Source organism: Myotis daubentonii, chromosome 5, assembly GCF_963259705.1.
Source record: "Myotis daubentonii chromosome 5, mMyoDau2.1, whole genome shotgun sequence".
NCBI lineage: Eukaryota > Metazoa > Chordata > Mammalia > Chiroptera > Vespertilionidae > Myotis > Myotis daubentonii.
In genome coordinates this window covers 63,966,434-63,986,442 of record NC_081844.1, presented here as the reverse complement: position 1 = coordinate 63,986,442, position 20,009 = coordinate 63,966,434, and the positions used below count along the sequence as shown (strand labels likewise).

At 40.2% G+C, this 20,009-nt stretch overlaps 1 pseudogene; it reads left to right on the top strand.

Annotated features, from left to right (window-relative positions):
• The first annotated feature begins 17,883 nt into the window (after positions 1 to 17,883).
• Positions 17,884 to 18,962, top strand: LOC132235531 (large ribosomal subunit protein uL10-like; annotated as a pseudogene).
• Positions 18,963 to 20,009: the final 1,047 nt, after the last annotated feature.

Sequence of the window (20,009 nt, the reverse complement as noted above, 5' to 3'; positions counted from 1 at the left end):
TAAAGATATTAATTAGATCAAGGAGTCCAGCTTGAAGGCCACATTAGAAGTAATCTAAGAAAGTGGAATGGTAGTTGCCAGATGGGAGAGGGGCTGGGGAACTAGGTGAAAGAGATGAAGGAATTAAGAAGTACAGATTGGCAAGTACAGATTGGCAGTTACCAAATAGTCACAGGGATGGAAAGAACGGCACGTGGAATATGGTCAATACTACTGCGATAGCTATGTATGGTGCCAGGTGGGTACCGGAAATATCAGGGGGGACACTTTGTAAAGTATATGGCTGTCTAACCACTATGCTATACACCTGAAACCCATACAAAATAATATGGAAAGCAAACTAATTAAAAAATAAAAATAAATGATGAAGTAAAAAAAAGAGATGAGGACCTAGATTTGGATGAGGGATCCCGAACAAATGCATCGGAAGGTATGCATGGAGGTTGGCAATTGACTTGCAGAAAATAAAAAGAGGAAGAACATAACATTTAATATTGTGGATAAGGACAAAAACAATGCATGGGTGTATTTTTAAGTGTGGATAAAAAAATATTATAGATATTCCATTTTGAAGGGGGCCAGAATGAGATTATGATTGAAAATAATAACTGGGGATCTTGACATATTTACAATAAGGTTCTTTGGAGAACAAAAGAGAGAAAATGAATGGACTGATAGATGGGTAGACACAAGGAATGGGTTGTTGCCATTCAAATTGTAGTTTCTGCCTGAAATACTGTAAATAAAGTGCTTTGTTCAGGCTTAGCAGTATTATAATAGTCATGTTTGCCTTTGAAATGCTGGTGCATGTGTAGATTAGTACATATCTTTGCTATAGATAGGGTCACTATATGTGTAACTGTGTTCTTCATAGCAATTACTATAGGCCAGTGGTCGGCAAACTCATTAGTCAACAGAGCCAAATATCAACAGTACAACGATTGAAATTTCTTTTGAGAGCCAAATTTTTTAAACTTAAACTATATAGGTAGGTACATTGTTATTAACTTAATTAGGGTACTCTTAAGGCTTAGGAAGAGCTACACTCAAGGGGCCAAAGAGCCGCATGTCGCTCGCGAGCCGCAGTTTGCCAACCACGGCTATAGGCAATAGTTATGTGCTTCCTTATCTATCTAAATTTTTATTATATGTTCATTAAGGACAAGGCTGTCTTTCTGTCTTGTATAGCCATAGCTTTGTACAGTGTCTGCCATATAATAGGAGCTCAGCAAATGGACCAACAAATCAATTTCAGTGCTTTTCTGAATTTGTCATTTTTGTTGTTAATCTTTACCCAAGGATATGTTTCCATTGATTTTGAGAGAGAGTGCAAGAGAGAGGGAAAGACAGAGAGAAATACCCATGTGAGAGAAACAAAGTGATTTGGTTGCTTCCTGCACAGGGACTGGGCTGGGGAGGAGCCTGTAACCAAGGTATGTGCCCTTGACTGGAATTGAACCTGGGACCCTTCAGTCCCCAGTCGGATGCTCTATCCACTGAGTCAAACCAGCTAGGGTTGTCTTTTTTTTTTTTTCATTTTTTGCAAGTAACTACCCCCTCCAAAATTGGCAAAGGCCTTCTCTAATTAATTTGGGCATCACCAGTCATTTATTTGGCAATGCTTTGCAAATCCTTGGCTCTCAGTGTTTTGTCAGTTGAATTGAGAGCATACAACATTTAAAAAAGAAACTACAGAACATACAGCCACACCCTAAATTACCCCTAGATTACAAAATGGGCTTCAAATTCCTTAACAGTGACATATTTCAGAGGATCCAAATGTTGGAAAACCATATACTATCATTAAAATTATATAATTTAAGATAGATATCAAATCCATCCAGGGAATGTCCTTGTATCTTGGTTGTAATGGGTGGTGTGAGGGAGGGAGGGATGAAGGAAAGGAGGAAACTTGAAAACTCTTCTGAAAGTCATTTTTTCCTCTCCTTTATATCCAAGCTAAAACACAGAACACTTTTACTATTCCCATCGTGTAACAAATAAAATTTCTTTTTTTAAACTATATTTTTACAATTGTCTGTCATAACTTGTTACTGATACTGAATTCACAACATATATATTTTGTACTTCCTTTGGGACTTCGTTTAAGTCTTATTGCTACATGACCTGAAAATTAGGCAGTTTATTTGGTTGGATAACCTGATAGACACTTCTTTGCTTTTAAAAAGTCAGAATAACCAGACTATCAGTGGGAGAATTTTGCAAGGGATTCTTTTAGTTCCCACATGATGAAAAATTTTCTTTCATCTTATCAGTGAAAGGCACCTAATGAAAAAGACAGAATGCCTGCCAGAGTCAACAAGACTCTTTCCCCAAGGAAATAAATGAGGAGCAAATGATTGCTTGAATAAATTTTTAGAAATGCTGGTCTTTTCATTTCATTCCAGAGGAAATAAAGGGAAAATAGCCTTTCTAAGATACAATAGTGAATAACGAACTCCAGTGGCCATGCCAAATCTCCAGCAAATCCCACAGCTGGTGGGGAGGTGCCAAGAAGGGACAATGACAGAATGGGGAGAAAATCACCACCTTTAGCACCTCCAGTTACTGAAATGGGTCCTTGGCTAGAATCAGAATAGGTGACAACTCTGTCACTATCCCACAAATCTCATTATGAAATAAACTGCTTATACTTCACCCAGGCCAGTTTGACAAAGGACATCATAGTTCTCAAGTCAAAGCTTCTATATCTTCCCAGTCTAGCTCCTAGGTGTCCCAGGATGCGGAAAGATTCAAATGCCTGATGCCGGTTCAGTGACCTCCTGAACAATAAGCTGCTCCTCTCCAGCCCTGCCTGCCTTTAAGTGGTTGTAAAGCTCCAGTTCTGTCATGGAAGGGTGCCTTGAAGGAAATGATACTACTGTTCAGTGCATACATTTCTTGACATGTCTCAGTTTTCTAAGATAATAGCCAAAGGACACGGAGAATGGAACAGAGAGCATCTTGCTTGGATACTAGTTGATATGGGTAGATCTCTAACATCCATGTTATCCTTGACGGTTGTGATCAGAGATGATTTACAAGAAAATTTTTTTCTAAGTTCTTTCTAATTGTCTTGGTATCTGCAGAAATCTTTTGTCTGGGCATTAAATGACAGCAATAACGGAGGTCTGCAATAGAAGGAATTCTTGTGGTCATTGCTCCTTTATATATAGTTCGAATTGCTTTATTCAGGATTCATTTAGTTTACAATGCATAAGCACACGCTATTGACATTACGTTGTCAGAAGAATAACTTTTACTGTTTGTTTTTTGTATGTAAACACTAGGTTATCTTACTGTGGGTCTTATGAGGTTCTGTCAGTTCAAGATGAAATTGATTTATGTACAAGACACAAGGGCAACCAAATATAAGTCACTTAAGCCTATAAATCAGTTTTATCCTGAAAATATATTGCTAACCTAGCTTTAAAATTACCTACTTTTAATCTAAAAGTTCTATTGTTCTGATAGCCTTGACACAGCATTTCCATTAGACCACTTCCTGCCTTGGGGATAGGCACCACTTTGAGTGGAAATAGTGTGTATAACTTGGTACCACAAAAACTTAAGCCCATCACCCAATTTTTTGGACCCTTAACCATGGGACGGGGGGGCGGGGGGGGGGGCGGGGACCGGGGGCCGGGGGGGGGGGGGGCCGGCGGCTATCCTTTGTTTCCTTAAGAAAGCTATGTCATGTAAAACATATTAAATGAATGTGTATGCTCTCCTCTTGTTAATCAGCCTACCACTCTTACTCCAACATCATTCCTGGTGATTTCAGTACCTATGAAAAGGATCCTAAAATTATTTTTGTTTTTTTAATTTTCTCCTTTCAAAATGTATGCTTTCGTGTCATTCCTCTGCTTAGAATTCTACAGTGGCTCTTGACTTTAAAAATAATAGCGTAAATGTTTACAGTGATATATAAGTAAGATGACAATATAATAATCTAAATGAAAACACTTTTGAAAGTAAAAAAAAAAAAAAAAAAAGGCAATAGACAATTAAGCTGGAAAACAGGCAAAACTGTAACCCTTCTGGACAAGCTGACTTATGAACACCTCACCAATAAGGCCCCACATGAGCGGGCTTCTCCCGTGTCCTCTGATACCTTCTGGCACCTGCCTCCTCACACATGCTGCTCAGCTACCCTGGCGTCTGGGCTCCTCCTCAAATCCACTGACATTTGCAGACTAAACACTGGCTGGGGCTCTATCTGGAAACCTCTTTCCCCAGGTCCTCCTTTACTTCATCAACATTTCTTATCAGGAAGGCCTTCCCTAGCAACTAAAAAAAAAATAGTAAACCCATCTCAGCACTTAGAATGTTCATATCCTTTACCCTGCTGCCTCCCCCCAATTACCTGTTACCTTGGAAAAAGAAATGGCCATTGAGTTGAAAGCAAAACTAACTAAAGGCACTTTTGTTCTCTAGAGAACTGACATAATTTTTATGTCCAGGGGAGGTTGGTTCTTGGTTCTTTAATTTAGGAAAATACCCTGTTTGAGCTCAGTGGAAATTTTCAGTTGACCAGTTGCATCTTCTCGGGCATAGTCAAGTCCAAAGACAAGATAAAGAGGACGCTGAAATTCGTTGCATGATAAAGAAATGACTGAGGAAAGTACAGCAGTAGACATTTTAGAAACATCTACCCTAGAGAGAGAAGAGTGGCCTAGGTCTTTGGGAAGTAATATCTAATACTAAATGTTAAGTTGTTCCTTTTCTGGGCTGTAGTTATATAAGCCCCTTAGCATTAGCCCCCTGAGTGCTGTGTATGTTTCTTCTGAGAATTACAATGTTGCAAGAACAAATGAAAAAATGTCGTGGTTTCATATCGATAATAAAACAGGCAAGGATTTAAATCAGTGGCCCATTTGAGCTGTCAAGAAAAACTGTGACTTTGAGATGTGCCAAAAAGGACTAGTGGCGTCCTGTCTAGTTTACTCCATCTGTGTCCTCCCTGCCTTTTATTGTTTTAGAGCTATTTGACAACTCTCTAAGTTGTAGAAAACTAATAATAATGCAAGTGATTCTGTCTATAAAAATATAAATTTGTTGTATTCAATAGAACGCAATTAATTATTGCCTGTGGCTAGACCAATTTTTGCACCTATTTGTAAGTTTGTTTTAGCATTTCTTACTACATACAAATTCTTTAAATTCTGCTTTCAATTGGTAATAATATTATCTCACTAGTTTCCTCATAAGTTAACTAAAATATTTGACATGTTCATTTGATATTTCTAAGAGAGTCACAATTTTATCTTTTAAAAAAGAGTATTTAACAGAAACAATATCAGAAGATAGGCTACTTTGGGAAACATTGGAGTTCCTCTGAATTAAGAAGAGACTATGAAAAGAAATAATCCCTATTCCCTCTAAAACTTATCAGAGGAATTTTGCCTTTGAAAATATAAAAGGAAGACATAGATAGGGTCATCAGGGTTTTGTGAGTGAAGACATTTGATATAAATAGCTTTCTATATCGTTTAGTAGGTGTTTAAAAAGTCTTAATCCCCTTTCATCCCACCACAGTTCTTAATCCTGTAACTTTTTTCACTTAAATATTTTTAAATGTTTTATTATTTCAGTTTGAGTAGTTTTTAACTGTGGAAAGTCTTAAAACCTCTGGCTGTTCCACAAAAGTATAGATCAAAAGCAAATTTTTTCTATGAAGGGACAGACAGTAAATATTTTATGCTTTGCAAGCCATATGGTCTTTGCCACAACTATTCTCTGCTGTGTAACACAAAAGCAGCCACAGATCCTACATAAACAAGTGACTGTCAATAAAATTTCATGCACAAATTCAGGATTCGGCCCAGGGATTTACCAACAACTGAGAATAAATTATAATTTATTTACTCAAGACCTTATGAAACTATTAAATTAATAATTATTTAGAATTTTTAGAGTTGTAAACTAAGATGATTAAGAGGAGAATACAGAACTTATTTTTTTATCATTCTAACTATGAAAATATGTGTATAGATACAATAGATTGTAATGAAGGTTTATAAATGACCAATAAATATAATAAAGACTCTCTAATTCAATAACAGTGCCAGGAGCATGGCAAGATGTGTATGGATAAGACATAGCTAAAGATGGACCACTTAAAACAAAAAGGAATTTGTTCAAAACCAGAACAGAAGTGGCTGTTCTAAAAAAGGATATTAAAAATAGATCAACTCTGAGGCTCTAAAACTGAGCTGTTGAGATGCCGTTTCTTGTCATGGCATCAAAACCCAAGAGGACTTTGCATTGGGATATAATATGATGTGTCACATCAGAAGAATAGAGTGGAGACCATGGCCAGACCAGAATGGGCCAATTCCACGCCCCTACCACCAGCCACAAAAATTCAGTTTGAAGGAATGGGATAGCAACACCACCTGGGGATTGTCTGGTGGAGTATGAGAGACACTAACCCTTGTCCTCTCCCTGAGAACAGAACAGGGGTCTAGCAGGTGAGGACAGCAATGCGCTGGCACCATGCTGTGAAGTGTCTGGTGGAGTGAAGATATGCATACCAAGGCTACGCTCATTAAAAATCGACAATTCCCTACTTTCTTAGAATTATTCTGGCTAGTCTCACATATTTATTCTGTTGGAGGAACTTAAAATCATATTGTCAAATTCGTAAGGAAGAGTACATTCTGGTTTTATTGTGATTCAGTTAAATCTGATTCAGAGCAAGATTTACATTGCTTGTAATTGTTTATTCTTTCTACCTGTAGAATGGTGTGCCTCTACCTGTTATCCAGTCTCCTTTTATGGCATTCTGTAAATTCATGTAGCTTTCTTCTAAGATGCTTTTGCATGTTCTTTATTGCCAGGAATTTTATTGAGTTGTCCAACAGTTATTTTTTTTGTTACATTTTCTGTTTAGACTTAATAAATATGGATGATAGCTTTCTCATATTTATTTGTAAGTGACTTCTTCACTGAACTCCTTGAGTGGTTATAATTCAAGGGTAGTATAAATACAAAACTTCTTTTTGTGTCAAAAATGCCATCTGTAATAGCTAAGACTTTATTCCAAGTTAGGATGAGATTAAAAGGGAGAATGGGATAGAGCAGTGATGGTGAATCTATGACATGCGTGTCAGAGGTGACAAGCAAACTCATTTTTTTGGTTGATTTTTCTTTGTTAAATGGCATTTAAATATATAAAATAAATATCAAAAATATAAGTCTTTGTTTTACTATGGTTGCAAATATAAAAAAATTTCTATATGTGACACAGCACCAGAGTTAAGTTAGGGTTTTTCAAAATGCTGACACGCCAAGCTCAAAAGGTTTGCCATCACTGGGATAGAGGCATAAACACTTTTGTTTCACTTTTAAGATTAGTAAGTATGATATCCCTTTTATTTTTGATGTGTCTACTCCTTTTACAGATCCAGATGTTAGCTTGGTGGTGACTAATTATAAATGGTTTTAAATAAGAGTGACTAAGAAAATATATTAAATACAACCTTAGCTCACAAAATTCACCACCATCTTTTTACTGTAGCAGTTATAGTAAACATATCCCTAAACTTTATTCTTACCACTATATCTTTGTCTCAAGACAGCCATCCTCAGCGTGTGGTCCATTGAATTCCTAGGAGTGCCTACGTTATTTTTAGGGGATCCAGAATATCAAAATTATCTTTTAGAATAGTACTGCTATTTGCTTTCTCACTGTGTTGACATTTGCTTTTCACTGTGTTGATCATGAAAAAATCCATAGTAAAACTGCTACTACCTTAGCATGAATCAAGGTGCTGGTATCACGCTGCTCGCAGCCAATGTATTGCTCACTTGCAGATTAAACAAAAGAACAGTTTCAAGTAAGAATGCCCTGGTGAAGAAGTACAAATTACACATGTTATTAAATCTCCACCCTCAGGGATAGATCTTCTTAATATCTGTGTCACAAAACACAAAAGTGCACATAAAACACTAGGCAGAGAGATATGTTGGTTGACTCAAAGAAAAGTGCTTGTGTGATTGAATGATGAGGTGAGCTAGCCACTCTTTCCTGGAGCACCATGTTTATTTAAAGGAATGACTCCCAAGCTAATGGTTATGCAGAATTTAGTATTTGGTAGATATTTTATTGAAGATAAGTTTAGTGGCCTATCACTTCAAGGGGAAAAAAAAATGGACAGTATCTATTACCAGTGATAAAGTCTGAGCTTTCAATTGAGAATTAGAATTTTGGAAAGCTTGTATCCACTACTGTGAGCTTGATAATTTTCAATATTTCAAGACTTTCTGATGAGACTGATGAGAATAACAAATGTGGTTGCTAGTATTGTTTTAAAAATATATCAGCATCTGAAATACCTACATAGCATAAGGAATCAAGTTTTCAAAGACCAATTCATGATATTACAAATATATTACAAAATCATACATGAGCAAGCAATCCATCCAAAATGCCTGACCTATGAATGGATTTTAAATTAACAGAATACAAAAAAATCATGGATGGTTTAAGATTTCACATAGTATCTAGTTGGGTCTCTGTCTTTCATTTGATGTGTTCATGGCATTTATATTTAATGTAGTTATTGGTGTGATTGTATTAAAATGTCCATCTTTCTAGCTATTTTCTTTGTTTCATCGTTTATTTATACCCCTCGTTTCTGTCTTCTTTTGGATTAATGACTTTTCATTATTTTATTTTATCCACTATTGACTTGTTATTCATACATTTTATGTAAAAGACTTTTGGCCTTGCAGTGTACAGTATATAATTGTAAGGCAATTAAAGGTAGACTGCAACAAGTCAGCTGGCACCCTGTTTACACAGCCAGAAAACTCACGCTCATGTGTACTCCAAGGACCTTACTCAGTGTGTCCCCAGTTCCTCCCTCCCATCCTTTAGAATATTGTTGTCATATTAAATTTTTAAGTTCTATGTTTTAATTCATGCCACCTCTGGTGCCCTTCATTTCTTGGAGTGTTAGTTTTCTATTGCTATGTAACAGGGGACCACAAACCTAGTGACTTTAAGCAATACCCACATGTGTAACTAAATACAGGTGATAGTTGCATAATATTGTAAGTAAAATTCCACTAAATTGTACACTTCAAAATGGTGGCTTTTGTGATATGTGAATTTTACCTTAGAAAAATTATGAGTTGGAGCCAAGGGTTTTCATTCGTTTAAGGAACTGATTAGAGTCTGTTCAACTGAAGGTTATAAAAATGGAGGTGAAAACAACACACCCATTTATTACCTCACTAGTGACCTAGTGCACAAAATTCATGCATGGGTAGGGTCCCCAGGCCTGGCCAGCAATCGGGGCCAATCAGGGCCTTCCTTCCGGCTGCTGGCCGGGACCTCCCTTCCCTGGCTGCCAGATAGGGCCTTCCTTCATTCCGCGCCACCCCCTGGTGGTCAGTGCACGTCATAGCGAGTGATTGAACTCCCAGTCTCCTGGTTGAACTCCCGAGGGGACACTTTGTGTATTAGCCTTTAATATATATAGATAGTTCCTGTGGTCAGAAGTCAAGATTCAGTGTCATGTCAGCTGAGGTCATCAGGTTGAAATCAAGTTTTTGGCCAGGGCTGCAGTTTCATCTGAAGCTGAGTCCCCTTCCATGCTCATTCAGGTTATTGACAGAATAAAATTTCTTATGACTGTAGGACCAAGGTCCTCCCTTTCTTGTTGGCTGTTAAGTGGGTGCCATTATCAGCAATCAGAAGTCCCTGCCATTCCCTGCAAACTATGGTAGTTTGCTCTTTCAAAGTCAACATGAAAATCTCTGTAAATCCAGGCTGCTGAGGAGTCTTTAGGATTCCGCCTGCCACCCTGTGTTTATCACTAGGCTCCAAAGGCTCCCCAATCATCTAATACTGGTTTCTGGTGTTTGGGTTGGGTTTGGCAGGAATTTTCTCTCAATTTCTGTTCAATTTGCATCTTAAAATCGCCCCCTTCAACTGCACCTCAGAAGTCTTCCTCCATACTCTTGATCTTCCTCCAGCAGTGGACAGCTATCACTTATAACTCAGATAACTCACCTACTGGTGAGGGGGCTGGAGTCCTCAGTTGTTCTGGTTCAGCCTCTCTCAACTAGGGCTATGCCCCTGAGTTTTGTTTGTGGTTCCTTTCCAGTGCTCTTGCCCATTTCCATCTGGTGTAGGAGACATCTAGGACATCTAGTTATCTGGGCCCCAGAAGTATTCCTGCCCCTTCCCTAACGGTAGAGAGGATTATTTTCTGTTTTTTGTATTGCTTTGTTTTTCCCCAAGCTGGAATGGGTCTTCACCTATGTCCTAGTGGTGATATGATTTGATGCCCTACTTCCCCTGGTTTAAGGCTTTTGTGTTTTAGGGGATGTAGACACCAGAGGATGCTATATCTCTTTCCCAGGCATGCCCCAGAAAGGAGTTTTTCCCAGGTCTTTGTCCTCACTTTCTATCATGAGCCCACAGTGAGGTCTTTGGGGAAGAACCTGTGAGTTTGTGCTAATTCCCCTCGTGTGTGCAGTTTCCAGTATCTGTGCATTCTCACATTATCTATGTTCCACATTAAAATTTTTGCTCAATGTGTACTGGCCTGCATTGTATCCAGTGTCTAACCCAGATAAACAAGTGCTAACACCTAAAACATAGGCTGAAAATAAACTCCCAATAATGGCAAATCTTCATCAGGAAGTAAGTTTATAAAATATGAGTGTGTGGGACAGATGGGTGCATTTAAAACGACTTTTACCAAGTGCTTAGTATAGAAGATATACCAAAAATTTCTCAAGAAATCATGATTATGATTAGGTCATTTATAACATACTCCATCCATTTGGACAACTAATTTAATCTATGCTCTTATAATAGATCTCTTGGTGATCCAAGACTGTGCAGCTGAAATATAAGCCTGGTTATGCCCATGAGCATGATATATTCTCCCCTTAAGACTTACCATTCTAACCTCAGGGGTCATCTGTCACTTATTCTATAATAAATCTCACCACTCTCTACTAATATCTAAGGATTAAATTTTCTAGAATTGATTTCCTGATAATTCAGTGTAGGTTCAACAATTATTATCATTTGATTGCTTATTATCATAGGCCTTTTTACATGTATCAGGTTAAAAATCACCTTACTGTAGACACTTTATAAATCTTTTTCATCTGACATGTGAGGGCAGGTAGGAAACAAGACATGGAAATGTAAAAGTAAATGAATTGAAACTAGTGACTCAGTGCATAGATTCGTGCACATTGAAATGGAATTAATTAGGAGGTGGCTGGTGGGGCGGGATGGGCCAGACATGCCCTTGGCCTGGCCTGTGGGGATCGGGCCAAAACATGCTCCTCGATATCCCCCAGGGGTCCCGGAGTGCGAGAGGGCCCTCTGCGAAGTTGCTGTTGCACAGTGTGTGGACCACAAACCCAAGTGTACAGTACACCAGATTCAGGGCCAACAAGTGTCCCAGCAGCAGCATGAGCCATGGTGGAAGGTGGAATCGTGTGGTCCCACGAGGAATCAGTCTCCCTCCTCTCTGGTTTCGAGGTGCATCACCCAAGAACCGCCGCTGCCAAGTCACTGCGGCCTGGCAGCTCCTGTGTTGAGCATCTGCCCCTTGGTGGCATCATAGAGATGACCCGCACAGTGCGGCCGGATGGCCGGACACTTAGCATATTAGCCTTTTATATATAGAGATAATGTTCAGGTGTTTGATCACAAACGGAGCTTGTTCTTACAGGGACAAGGCTCTGGTGTAATCTGAAGCCCCTGCTCACTGAAAAAAGCAGGAAGCTGCTGGGGATGGGTATACAGAAAGCAGGAGGTGTGGGTTCATTCTTTTCCCTTGCCCTCCTTTAACTATAAGCCGTGTGCAGTTTCCAGACCCCTGGTAGAGAGAAGCTTGGCATGGAGATTTCATTAGCACACTGTTCTGATGAACTGAGCTCACCAACCATGAACATGTATAGTGTGGCAACAGTCAGGCTCATTTTGGAATGCCTTCGGTTCTGGAGAACAGAAGAAAAATAATCCACATTATTTGCGAAGCCCCTGTGAGAGCCCTGAGTGAGCATCCAGTTTTGTTAACTGAAATAGAAACAATTTCTTCTAGAATTGCTAGTGTTCCCTCCCCTTGACAGGTACTCAATGAAAGAAACGAAAGAGCCTTTGTGTAATTAAGTATTTGCCTGTGAGAGCCACTCTGAGTCATTCTTCATTTTAAATTGTTTCCATCTACTTTTTTTTTTTCTGTCTAAGCTGCTGTGGGGTGTTTTGCCCATTTTTTTCTAACATGCTCCTTTATCACTATGTCTTTGCCTTTAATCGTGCCCACATCCTAAAACCCCCTTGGTCACCTGCAAGCAAGGCACACCCATAGCTTTTTACTTCTCTTTTCTTCCCATCTTTTTTGGTTTGGAAATAAAGCTCAGTAGCTGATGAGAATATTCAACTGCATGTATCTGCGCTTAAGCAGCGGAGGGCTTTTAAAAATGAATCATTTCTTTGGGGTGAATGCTGTTAATGAAAGAATTCTCCCCTTTACTAAGGGCACATTAAAGTAAGTTTAACATCTCTAGGGCTCAGTCTCTTAAAAATAAGGGTATAAAGACATTCTCAGGAAATGCTAGACCTTCAAATTTATCTTACACTGCAGCCAGCTTTTATGACCTATTTTAAGAATTTGGTACTAGCTCTCCTGTTTAATGAGCAGTTTAATTTAAAGCTTAAAATTATTAAGTATTCCAATGGAGTCATAAATAATGCAGTTTATAATACTCTTATCAAGCACATGAAGTTACATTTGTCTTCCATTAACAACATACTTTTAAAGCAGCATGACCTCTTTAGATATATAAGAGCATGCAATTAGCACAATTTGTCACAGGTCTTTTACACATTAATAAGATGTAATTAATTGTCTATTTTGTCTAATTAACTTTTCAGACACTAGCTGTACCTATTCTTTTAATACAGAGCAAGTATGACCTATTTGCAATTCTAATCCTGACAGAGAATTCACACCAAAAACTCAAGTATACAAAACTCAGAAAAAGAGTAGAAAGCAATTAAGAATTCAACAGAGCAATAGTATAATTTTAGGATATTCATCTTTTTAATGTAAAGGATAGGAAAAAAGTACAAAATAAGTCCAACTCCAAGCCATAGAGAAATTCATACTAGAAAATAAATGAGAAAACATACAAAGATTTCAAGCATACATTAATGTATGCATTCTGATTTATTTCATATTTGCTTCTTCATTCATTTAGCCATTCTCTTATTTATTAATTCATCTGGTTTTTTTAATGCCAACTCTCTGGAAGACAGCTTGTTGATAGCTAGAGATTTGAGGATTACCCAGATGAAAACACTGCCCTTAACAGAATATTACCTGACTATGAAATTAATAGTGAAATTATCTGAGCCTTAGAGTAGATAGCTATATTCCATGTAAACCAGGATACATTTTAGTGGCATATTTGCTCAATATGAGACAACATATTTACACTAGTTTTTTTAAACTGTAAAATTAATATATTTTAAGTATAAAAATGACAAATAGTTTATATGTTGTTATACAATATTAAATATTATTCAAAATACTATTTTAATGGATAAAATAATTCATAGATACTATAATTTATTTAGTACTGACTGAAAAATCACCAATGTGCCTTTTTTAAAAATTCTGAATGAATCTGTGATTCTAGGGGGAAACTCTACAAGGAATTGTGATAGTCAAGGTTAAAAAGTGATTTCATATTATGCAGGGTGGGCAAAAGTAGATTTACAGTTGTGAGTGCACAAAACAGTTTATTCTTGATTGATTTATTAATTGTATTATTTTTCATACAAACAACTGTAAACCTACTGTTGCCCACCCTTGTGTTTTACACGAATTAGCAGTGTGGCAAATAATGGAATATTTTACATTATGCATTACTAAATATTTTCTTAGGTTACCTCTTAGACATGAAGTCCACGGACCAGAGGCCAAAACTAAAACTTTTTAAAGTATATTGATTCATATAATACAATCAAATCACTTTTTAGAAAATTCCAGAAATTTAATATCCTATATGTGAATATCAGGCTTATGTAGACTGAATTATTTTAAAATTTCATATTAGGCTAAAATGTCTGTATATTAACATTTTTTAATAATTTCTCTTCTATATGTATTTGAGTCATGTGTAATATTAAATATTCTATCATATTAGTAACCCTTTTTCCATTTTCATTGTAATATAATGAAATACTAGTTCAAAGAATGTGCTCTGGAATTAGACCATTTGTGTTGTAATCCTGTGTTGAGCACCTGTCCCCTGGTGGCCAGTGTGTGTCATAGCAACCAGCCGGATGGGAGAAGGAACACTTAGCATATTAGACTTTTATATAGAGAGTTGTGTATAACAGGATATTGTAAAAATTAAGTTACGAAATTTTTATTAAAACGTTTCTTACCGTTACATTGGCTGGGCCACAAAAATATTCATTGTGGGCTGCATGCGGCCCGCAGGCCTCGAGTTTGACATGCTTGAGATACAGGTTTTCTGGCTTACAGCTGGCATCTGAAGTGTGTAGTTAGAGAGGGTGGCAGTCCTGTAGGACTGAATCCTTAACCTGTGGAATCTGATTCTAACTCTGGGTATATAGTGTCAGAATTGAATTGACTTCTTGGATACCCTGCTGATGTCTGAGAATTATTTGTTGGTCTGGAGGGAAACCCCTCCCCCCAAAATTGGAGTTGGGTTCAGGACTCCTGTTTAGTTAGTATTAGTGAAGTGAAATTTGCTAGAACGGGCCTGGCTCATAGAAACCTTTGGTTTGGGAAGAGAAAGAATGAAAGAGGTAACCTTTGATTCCTGGGTGGCCGTGTGGTCCCTCATGGTATGGAGTAGCAGCTCTGTTGTGCTGGGCTCAGTTGCTAAAGGATAAAATTATCAGTGGAAATTAGAGATGCACTGGGTGCATAAGGAAAGGAAAACTAATAAGAAATAGGAATAGGCAAAATATTCAACCCTTTGCTATTGTCACCTATCATAGCTGCACTGAAAGTAAAAGAAAGTGTTGGGTCTGGCCTTGATGCTCATCCAAGCTCAGATTTGGGTTAATTCTGACCTTTGCCCATTAACTTCAAAGCCACCTAAAAGGAGACAACATTATGCAGGACAACACAAAGTGCCTCTAAGACCTCTGGTCACCAAGAAGGTAGTTAATGTTGAGGGGGGAGGGCAAAAGCAAGAAATGACTAAAACCAGGAGATAGAAGCGGGGAGGGGGTAAGAGGGTGTTTCATTTTGTAGATTGGTATCACCAGCTTCCTGGGGAACCTTTACTGAAAAGGATTTTGTCAGTAACTAACCTGAGGGCTAGCTGTGTCCTTGGTTTTGAATGGTGCTGAGTGGAAGAGCATGCTTGGGTTGATGGAATACCCATAGCTCCCTATTAAACAATCACTAGCTCACTATTGAACAATCACAGGAGGCTGGACATGATCCAGACACACAGGAGGTTCTTCCTGAGGGGACAGCAAGCCTGGTGCACTGAATGAAAGCCACTGTAAGGTCTGCCCACCTCCCCGCCCCCTTATAAATGCCAAATGGAAACCCTATTGAAGCAGCTGATATGCTTCATATGCCAGCCACGTGAGACTGGCTTTATGATGACCAGGGTACTCACCAGCTGACTATGCCTGTTAGTCAGGTCAGAGTAAATGCTGTGATGAAGGGGGGCCCTGTGCATGGGCACCCCAGGTTATTTATTGCTACAGAACCAACCAGTTCAAGAAGCCTTATCAGATTTCCTATCTCAGCTTCCCCTCCTGGGTTTTACACATGCAAATAAGAACATTAGCTTAATTAACTAGAGCAGTGGTTCTCAACCTGTGGGTCGCGACCCCTTTGGCGGTCGAACGACCCTTTCACAGGGGTCCCCTAAGACCATCCTGCATATCAGATATTTACATTACGATTCATAACAGTAGCAACATTACAGTTATGAAGTAGCAATGAAAATAATTTTATGGTTGGGTCACAAGAGGAACTGTATTTAAGGGCCAGAAGGTTGAGAACCACTGAACTAGAGAATGGGAACAGGCTGAGGGGAGAGCCAAGAGATTCACCTCAACAGGCTGGTTTTTATTTACCTTATTAAGAAGGTAAGGTAAATAAGCAAAAATTGATAGAAACAAAGCAGAAACAGAAGGGGGAGGGGTACAGGACAACTACCAGCATCGTGGGAATCTTTTCGATGGTTATTGGGAAATGGGTACATAAAACAGACATTGATGGGGTTAAAGCAAATTTTCTATTACAGTACTACCTAAGGTTGCGTGGGACAAAGAGCCTCCTTCTTGTCCCCCAACATTAGGCTCCAAACAAGTCTTCGTACCCTAGTTTTGAGAAATTTTGCAAAGTAAAGATTTGGAAAGTAAAAAAGCGGTGAGAAACCTGACCAGCAATCACTTTGGAGCAGCAGAAGGCAATCAATCAAGTTAAAGTTTGAAAAACAACTCGAGTCCCTTGGCTCAACCCCAAAGCCTTTTCACAAGAGTGGGTAAAATTGTCAAGAGTGGAAAAAAAGAAGTTTCTAGGACTCCCTAATAGGGGAATCCCATGAACTGGGAACAAAAACTCACCAGCAAGGCCAAGACTCAGGTTGCAATTAGTGTGAGAGAAAGTAAAATGCACTGGATGGTACTATTAGGAAAGTTGGAATGTTTAAGAAAGTATAATGTAAAAAAAAAAGTCCTGTCTCCTTTATTTAGATGTTTATGGCGAGGGAATACCTTCCCCTAACTAGCATTGTAAAACGGAAACTATAGAAGAAGTCCTAGTAGAAGCCATTAAGGCACATAAGCATAGAAGGGATTGCCATAAAAGTTTGGAGGGGAATTGGTATGTGAAACGGACATTATGTGAACTGACTCTGTCTGTCTTACTGATGTATTATGGGGATGGAAATGTATGTGGATGGGAACCTTTGCCCTTCCCAACAATGTAAAACAGAAGGCATGTAAATCCGCCCTTCAAGCCACACTAATTGGACGTGCTAAATGGGAAGCAGCGCGATGGCCTGAGTCTACCCAGTGCGTTATAGAATCTCATAGGGACAGCACTCTCTGCAATGGTCTTTGTGGGGCAGACACTGTGCCTCATAACAAGAGCCTCTGAGTGCCTCCCAGGGAAAGTACTGTGACTTTGGACAAGATAATGTCCATTTGAGGGGCATTGACTACCCTGCCAACCAACACTATCAATGGAAAATTCCACTGTGCCTGAGGGACATAATGCTTGAAACCTGAAATACCTATGATGTCAGAGGTGCTGTCAGATGAATAGTTGAATGGGGAAGGTGGTGCCCAGATGTATGCCATACTAAAATGGACACGGTTTATGTGAGCCCGTGCTGCCAGGGAAGTGCAAGGAGGAACTACAGGAGAGCCAGGCGCTTCGTCCCCTGGGGCTGACTCTGCAGCAGCAGAGGAGATGCAGAATTCTAATGTCCTGGGGGCTGCTCTGGACAGACCACAAAGAGCTGTTTGGTCTGTGGTTGGCATTCCAAGGTGAAGTGACAGCATCCTGTTTGGAAAGCTGCTGTAGTAAGACCAGCAGATGGAAAGACTCTGGCTGAAGAAGTGAAAACAGATCAGCTCCATTGGGATGGATTGCACACTGTTTTCTCATCTGTGACACCAGGACTGAACAGCAGTAAGGCCGTGTGTGTGGGTTGCTATGACTCCTGGCATTGGCCAGTGGCCTAACACATGGTCAGTCAGAACAATGGAAACCTGCTAAAGGGATGCCCGTCGGGGCACAACCCTAAGGAGTTCTGAGGGTGCCTGAAGCAGGACAGGCCAGTGCCCATCGAAAGAGCTCCTTTCCGGTCCTCTCGCCAGGCGTCCTCGTGGGAGTGACATCGTCTTTAAACCCTGCGTGGCAATCCCTGACGCACCGCCGTGATGCCCAGTGAGGACAGGGCTACCTGGAAGTCCAACTACTTAAGATCATCCAACTCCTGGATGATTATCCAAAATGCTTCATTGTGGAGCAGACAGTGTGGGCTCCAGGCAGATGCAACAGATCCGCAGGTCCCTCCGCGGGAGGCTGGGGTGCTGATGGGCAAGAACACCATGAGGCGCCAGGCCATCCGAGGACATCTGGAAAACAGCCCAGCTCTGGAGAAACTGCTACCTCAGATCCGGGGGAATGTGGGCTTTGTGTTCACCAAGGAGGACCTCACTGAGATCAGGGACCTGCTGCTGGCCAATAAGGTGCCAGCTGCTGCCCGTGCTGGTGCCATGGCCCCGTGTGAAGTCACTGTGCCAGCCCAGAACACTGGTCTTGGGCCAGAGAAGACCTCCTTCTTCCAGGCTCTAGGCATCACCACTAACATCTCCAGGGGCACCACTGAAATCCTGAGGGATGCACAGCTGATTAAGACTGGAGACAGAGTGGGAGCCAGCGAAGCCACCTGCTGCACATGCTGAACATCCCCCCTTCTCCTTTGGGCTGATCATCCAGCAGGTGTTTGACAACGGCAGCATCTACAACCCGGAAGTGCTTGACATCACAGGGGAAACTCTGCATTCCCGCTGCCTGGAGGGCGTCTGCAATGTTGCCAGCGTACGTCTTCACATTGGTGACCCAACTGTTGCATCAGTACCCCATTCTATTATCAATGGGTACAAGCGAGTTCTGGCTTTGTCTGTGGAGACTGATTACACCTTCCCACTTGCTGAAAAGGTCAAGGCCTTCTTGGCTGATCCATCTGCTTTTGTGGCTGCTGCCCCTGTGGCCACTGCTACTCCTGCTGCTGCTGCAGCCCCAGCCAAGGTTGAAGCAAAGAAAGAGTCAGAGGAGTCGGACAAGGATATGGGATTTGCTCTCTTTGATTAATTACCAAAAAGCAACCAGCTCAGCCAACTCTATTTGAGAAACAAGGAAATAAAGCTTACTTCTCTGAAAAAAAAAAAAAGAAAGAAAGAAAGAAAAAAGAAAAAAAAGCTCCTTTCCAGGTTTCGGAGGAGATGGGAATCAACAAGCAAATAGCCCATGTGTTTGCGGAGATGGCCACTGGGTCCACCCATGAATAGACATGAGGCCGCTGCAGCAATGCTGAGATAGACTGCGTGTAGATAGTCTACTTGTACCCTCTGCGGCACAAATGCCAAGAAAACTGTTGTGTCTGCCAGTAAAAGGGACAGAGACTGCAAATGGTTCTGAGGAAGATTCCCCGGGGGAGAGCTCTGAGCTTCCCTAGCAAGTCAGACTGACTTTGGTAGCCGTGAGGCCCTCTAAACAAATTTTAACAGGAATGGACAGTGGCTCTGGGCTGTGCTTTGCTTACCAGATGGTAGATAAAATGCTCATATGCTGAACAAACGTGAACACAAGGTATTGTACCACGCTGGATGGCTGAGCGTCATTTCTTCAGACCAGAAATCACACTTTACAGCCAATAGTGTCCAACAGGGACAGAAAGAGATGCTTCTCAGGACTACACAGAGAACTGAACGAGGCCATGTAACATTGTTTGTCTAAAATGGGGGGAGACAAAGCCTGAAGGGCTGGCTTACATGCCTTCCCCAGTGTGTGCACACACTCTACATGGACATGAGTGGCTAAAGGAGTGTTCCCACCAGATTAATCTGTTTTTCTGGAGGATCTGGGAAGAGGGGTGGGGAAGGGTGTTGGAAATCTATTTTTTTCATGTCTCCTAATTTTTGTTTTCCTACCTGATGCATTGGTCACAGGATCAGGGCTGAAACTACAAGGGCCCTAAACAGGGATGATGGCTAAGCAAGAAACTCTCACTGTGTTATGAACATTTCTGTCACAGTTCCTAAGGGCTGAAATGGACAGCTTTTGCCTTTAAGTCATCTGGCACAATTAGGATTCACAGAGAACTCAGCTCTATTTTCTGGGGGTCAAAAGAGCTCACTCTTCTGCCCTGTGTAATCTTTCCAAGTCAGATCAGGAATGGACTGAGGGGGAGGCACTTGCTAGACTAGTATTGCTGTCAGCATTCTGGAC